Source organism: Rhincodon typus, chromosome 34 (assembly GCF_021869965.1).
Source record: "Rhincodon typus isolate 14 chromosome 34, sRhiTyp1.1, whole genome shotgun sequence".
In the NCBI taxonomy this organism is placed as follows: Eukaryota; Metazoa; Chordata; class Chondrichthyes; order Orectolobiformes; family Rhincodontidae; genus Rhincodon; species Rhincodon typus.
The window spans coordinates 24,420,614-24,426,520 of NC_063365.1; the positions used below are offsets into that span (position 1 = coordinate 24,420,614).

General features: G+C 37.6%; 1 long non-coding RNA gene across 1 annotated transcript in view; it reads right to left on the reverse strand.

Annotated features, from left to right (window-relative positions):
- Positions 1-932: 932 nt before the first annotated feature.
- Positions 933-5,907, reverse strand: part of LOC125486860 — a 38,906-nt gene continuing 33,931 nt past the window's right edge. Inside the window, exon 3 of the long non-coding RNA XR_007265475.1 lies at positions 933-1,026. This is a non-coding gene — a long non-coding RNA (uncharacterized LOC125486860). The remainder of the gene's footprint in view (positions 1,027-5,907) is intronic.

Here is a 5,907-nt window from a genome sequence, read left to right on the forward strand (position 1 = left end):
CATTCAGAAGGAGAAAGGTAGAATATACATGGGAATACCAATACTTGTAAAATCCCCTCCAAATCACCACTATCCTCACTTGGGAATATTCCACCATTCTTTCAGTGTCGCAGGTCAAATTTCTACAACAGTGTCCGTAACAGTATTGTGGATGTACCTACACCAAAGGGACAGCAGAATTTCAAGGTGGCAGCTCACGAGCAACTTCTCAAGGGCATCTAGGGATGGGCAATAAATGCTGGCTCAGCCAGCAAAGCCCACATTCCATGAATTGAATAGAAAAAAAGTGAACTGGAGACAGGCAACTCCAGTAAACTGACAACAAGCAGTGTTTAAGAGACAGTCTTCCAGTTCCACTTCATTCTTTCTGAAAAAGAAGGTACTTCTAAAGATTTTTTTAAAGCTTTGGAAAAATTCAGTGGTTGATTACAAGAGACTTCAATTTTAAGCTTGAACACTTCAACCTCAAAAACATGAGACAAAGACTCAATTATTGCTTGTCTCATATTTATCTTTCATTCATCCTCTACAATATTTACAGTCTAATTAACTCTCAAATTTTCTGAATATTTACAGTAAATGACTTAAACTCAAACACAATATAAACTGCAAGCACCAAGTTCCAAACTGTTACTTTCTTTTACATTCTTACTGTATAAACAATCGAATATTTTAGAATGGCAACCAAATTCTGTATGCGGGTTTACCCTTCAAGATTCTACTATTAGGTTGAAATCTGCTCTGCAATATTATCAACTTCAAATGTTACGAAAATAGTAATATCAAAATGGGGCTCAATTTTGAAGAATTCCATGCTTTTTCTTCCCAAATCATGGACGTAAAGCAAAACAATAGCAGTAGTTAAGAATTTTAAATTAAGATGACAAAACAAATTCAGATTACAACAGATGGTACAATTAAAAAAAGTCCTACCTTGAGAGCACAAAAGATGCAGGAATCTCCCATACATTTGTGAGTGATTATCTGTCTGAAACTCCTTCGAAAAATATCAAGGTGCCAAAGGACCTTTAGAGGAAGGTTTATTGATTAAAATTTAATTCTTCCATGATATAGCAATAAGAACAATTTCACTACTCAAATTTAAAGAAAAAAAGACATATAAACTGCTCCATGCCTATAACTGCGAAGAGAAATGAACTGTGGATGGGAGTTCACTTTCAAATGAAAAATTTCTGAATTCTTGTCTAATTAGGAAACAAAGCAAATAAAGATCGTTCACTGGTCAGCTGTTTCTACATTAAATATATGCCAAGGAGACAGGAACCTTCACAAACAGGAGAAGGCTTTGGGTTAACAAACTCTTCCCAATTTGCGTACATGTCCTTCCACACTTGTATCAAAATGCAATACGCACTCTTAATGTCTACACTAAGTCATGGTCACTGAGTTTTTGAATCCTGCCAGTCACAAACTGAAAACTGAAGTTACTTGCCAATGCTGCCCAGTTAACTGACCCAGCTATTTGACTGAATGTGTGTAAAACATGTTGGAAAATCAGCAGGACTGACTCACGTGAATCAGTTTTTTTTAAAAGAGGGAGAAAAAGGACTCCACTCACATTTGCTATTCATTTCAGTTTGTCTATCCTATTCATTATGTAAATGGGATTTGTACGTGACAAATATTGAATTTCATTACAAAAATAGTTGGCATATCACTAGAAATATCATATCTTGATTTTAACAGATTTAGCAAGAATTAATCCCTACAGTTCTTTTTAAGAGAGGTAAGCAATCCTATTCATTAAAGTACATTTTAAAAATTTCCTTGCAATTAGTAATACAAGGTAGCTGTTTTATGAAGTAACTTTAGACTAAAAACAATGCAGTGTTTCACACAAATATTTAAATACCTTGGTTCAAACATATAAGAAGCTTGGTATTCTGCCCGGGACTCAGCTCTGAATTCCCCAAAGTCTGTCCATTAAAGCCCAAGTCATGACTTTGATGGAGGTGGTAGCATAATGGTCATGTCACTGGACTAGTAATCAAGAACCTCAGGCTAATGGTCTGGGAATATGAGTTTGAAACCCACCATAGCAGGATGGTTAAATCTGAATTCAAAAAAAATTTTCAAATTAAAGGCTAACCCATGCAATGGTGGCCATGTAACCACTGTTGATTGTTTTAAATACTCATATGGTTCACTTGTGCCCTTCACGATAGGAAATCTACCATCCTTACCTGGTCTGGACCTACATATGACTCTAGATCCATAGCAATGTGGTTGACTCTTAACTGTGAAATGGCTCAGCAATTCACTCAGTTCAAATACAACTAGGTGCAGGCAATAAATGCTGGTTTAGCCAGCAACAGCTACATTCCATGAAAAGGATTTTAAAAAGCTCTATTTGCCTGGATGGGTGCAGTTGCTGCACACTCAAAAGCTTTCCTGCTCAGCACTTCATGTATTAGCTGAAACATCCATCATTGAAGGACTCTATGCCCAGGAATTACTGCAAAAACTTGCTAAGACATTGCAGGCATACACCCCTCATGACCGCAACTGCCATTTCCCCATAAAGACCAGGGCACGTTTAGAGTATGGTGAGCAATTTTGGGCCCCATACCTCAGGAAAGTTATACTGGCCCTGAAGCAGGTCCAGAGGAGGTTCACGAGATTGATCCCAGGAATGGAAGGCTTAACATATGAGGAACGTTTGAGGACTCTGGGGCGATACTTGATGGAGTTTAGAAGGATCAGGGGGGTTCTAATTAAAACTTACAGAATACTGAACGGCTTGGACAGAGTGGACGTTGGGAAGAGGTTTCCATTGGCAAGAGAGACTAGGATCCGAGGGCACAGCCTTAGAGTAAAGGGAAGACCTTTGAGAATGGAGATAAAGAGAAACTTCTTCAGCCACAGAGTGGTGTATCCAGGGAATTCACTGCCTCAGAAGGCTGTGGAGGCCTGGTCTTTGAATATATTTAAGACAGAGATAGATAGGTTCTTGATTGTTAGGGGGATCAAGGGATACGTGGAGAAAGCGGGAGAATGGGTTCGAGAAACTGATCAGCCATGACTGAATGGCTGAGCAGACTTGATGGGCCGAATGGCCTAATTTCTGTTCCTAGGTCTTATGGTCGTGCATACTCAGAACAAACATTTCATCCAACGTCCTTTCACAAGTCACACAAGAATCACATTACCTTAATGCTAACCACCAACATGCATTTGTGTAGCACCTTTAAATCAACGTGTTCAAAGAAACAGACAGTAATCCTGAAAGCATGCAAAAATCAGTGATTCACATGGAAAGCAAAACGACTACTTTTGCCAAGAATGTCTGCACACTCCACTCTAAAACCTCTTATCAGCATGATCCAACTTTCCCTTTATTATTTTTCTGCTTCAATTATTTATCAAACTTGCCCTCAAAGCAGCGACTGCAGCAACTTGAACAACCACTTGTTTCAGTGTCCTGGAGTTTTGTGAAAAAGATTCCAGCACTCTGACACAATTGATATTTTCATCCCACACTAACAACTCATCATTCATAACTTAACGCTCAATCAAGTCCCCTGAACCTCCTTTGCCTCATGAACCAAACCCTTTTTTTTTTAAAAACAAGTTGCCAGTCATATCATCCCACAGCCCTGTAATATAACTGCCACTTTTTTTAATTAGACTGTTAAGCAACTTCTCTTGTGCTTAATTGACATGTTTCTGTTCCTGTAGTGCCAGCTTTGGCTGTACTGATGCTTTTTGGAACATAACAAGCAGCTCAAAACATGCAACGGATCACCCGAGCCAGAGCTATGTCAATGGCTGTCAGCTAGCAACAAATGATCTATAACATTGGGGAAACATGCAATGTCAAATTCGCAAGATCTTGACCTTAAACATTTCAATCAATTAAGCAATTTTCATTACTCAGTTATTATCTCTTCATTCAATGGCCTTCATTGACTCACTATCTTTACTACACTCAAAAAAGTAGCTTACTTCCTTCACTGTTAAGAGCTCTGACATACGTACACCAAAAAACTTTCTACTCCAAAATTCTGAACACAGTGTTACATTCTCCTTAGGTTTTAACTATCTCATTAATAACTAAGCCATTAGCATCTGGAAGATGAGAGATACACCATGTGCCCCAAGCAGAAAACCAAATGGTTTGTATTTCATTTTGCACGTTGTGTTAGCAAATTGAATTGCAGTTGAAAAAAATAAAGTGCTTACTTTCTAATTTGCACAGTTGAAGAGTTAGGCATTTCAACTGTGTTGCTTGGAACCTTTGCTGATTCATTGTTTCATCGATGTACAAACACAGCCCGATGACACTTGCAGTTACTCAGAGCAGCTCTTCACCTCAATTAGGCTGAGATAAAGCAGTAAACATACCCCCATAACAATGGAGGAAAAAAAACTGGAGGCTAGTCAATGGCGCAAGAGCGTCACCATGTTCTAAAACAATTTACTTGTCATTACCACCTCAGATGTCAAAATAAGTAGGACTCACATCTACCTTAATTCCAAATAGCTTACTGTAGGAAGTAAAGCACTATAAAGCATTTCAGGAAAAATCTAAGTTGAACATTCAATAAGCTTTCAATTGATCATTCAATTCTTTAGAAACTCAAAATAGTAAGGCACAGAACAAAATCATACTCCATCGGAGAAAGCTGACCTTGATTTATTTGAAGTTGCTGACAGTTACAACAGTGATGAAATCATCACTCTTGGAGTGTCAGAGAACTACATGGAACATAGTACACAAAAGGTCATTTGACCCAAGCAGGCCATTGTTTCTCCTTCACTTGATTATCTTCCTATCCTTCTTCATCTAACTCTTATCAGTATAACATTCTGTTCTCTTCTCGTTTCAAGGCTTATCGAGTTTCGCATTAAGTGCATCTTTAATATTTCACCTCAATTATTCCCCATAATAGCAAGTGCCACGTTACTACCACTCAGAAAAGAAATTATTTCAAATTGCCAATAGGCAGTCTTTGATATTCCTCTTCCACACACATGAAAACAGATTGTGTCTACTCTCTCAAACCTTTCCATAATTGAAGAACTGTGTTAATAACTACCTCAGCCTTCTCTTTTCAACAGGAAGAGCCCTAGCCTGTTCAGTCATTTTCAGAGATGGGCAATAAATGGCTGGACAGCACTGCCTATGTCCCAAAGGTGAATTTAAAAAAAATCTATTCTTCCAGTTCTGGTGTCATCCTTTGAAGTCTTTTCTTGCACCCTTGAGTGACTGTGTACCTTTTCACAATGTGGCAATCAGAATAATACACTGTTCTCCAAGCATGATATATCTAAGATTCAATACATGCTTTTTATTTCTTCATTCAAAGGATAGGGGCATCATTGATAAGGCCAATGTTTATTGCGTATCCTGAGCTGTCCTTAATTGAGCAACTTGCTAAATTATTTCGAAAGGAAATTTTAAAAAAATCAACAATGTTGCTATGGGTCTGGAGTCACATATACACAAAGCAGGTAACAGCAGATTTTCTTCCCTAAAAGGACATCAATGAAGTTGATGGGTTTTTGCATCAATCCAGAAGTTTTACGATAACCATTAATGTTGTTAGCTTTTATTCGATATTATTTATTAACCAAACCTAAATTACCCAGTTTCCAAAGCTGATCTTGATATAATCTCTCTATTTCTCGTATCTATTTTGCTGAAATAAATTTTACTGTTTGACCTTGCTTTTGTCATGGCATTGTGCACACCCATGTGCAACTGTATGATCAATGTATTTGTACACGTAAATCTTGCTATTCCGTTATCCCACAGACTTATTCTCTCATCATGTAAGTTGCTTAGTTTTTCGTAAAATATACGAACTCTCCATATCTATAATGAAATGCATGCAACTAATTAATTATATGCTCAATTTTCAAGTGTATTAATGTATTCTTGTT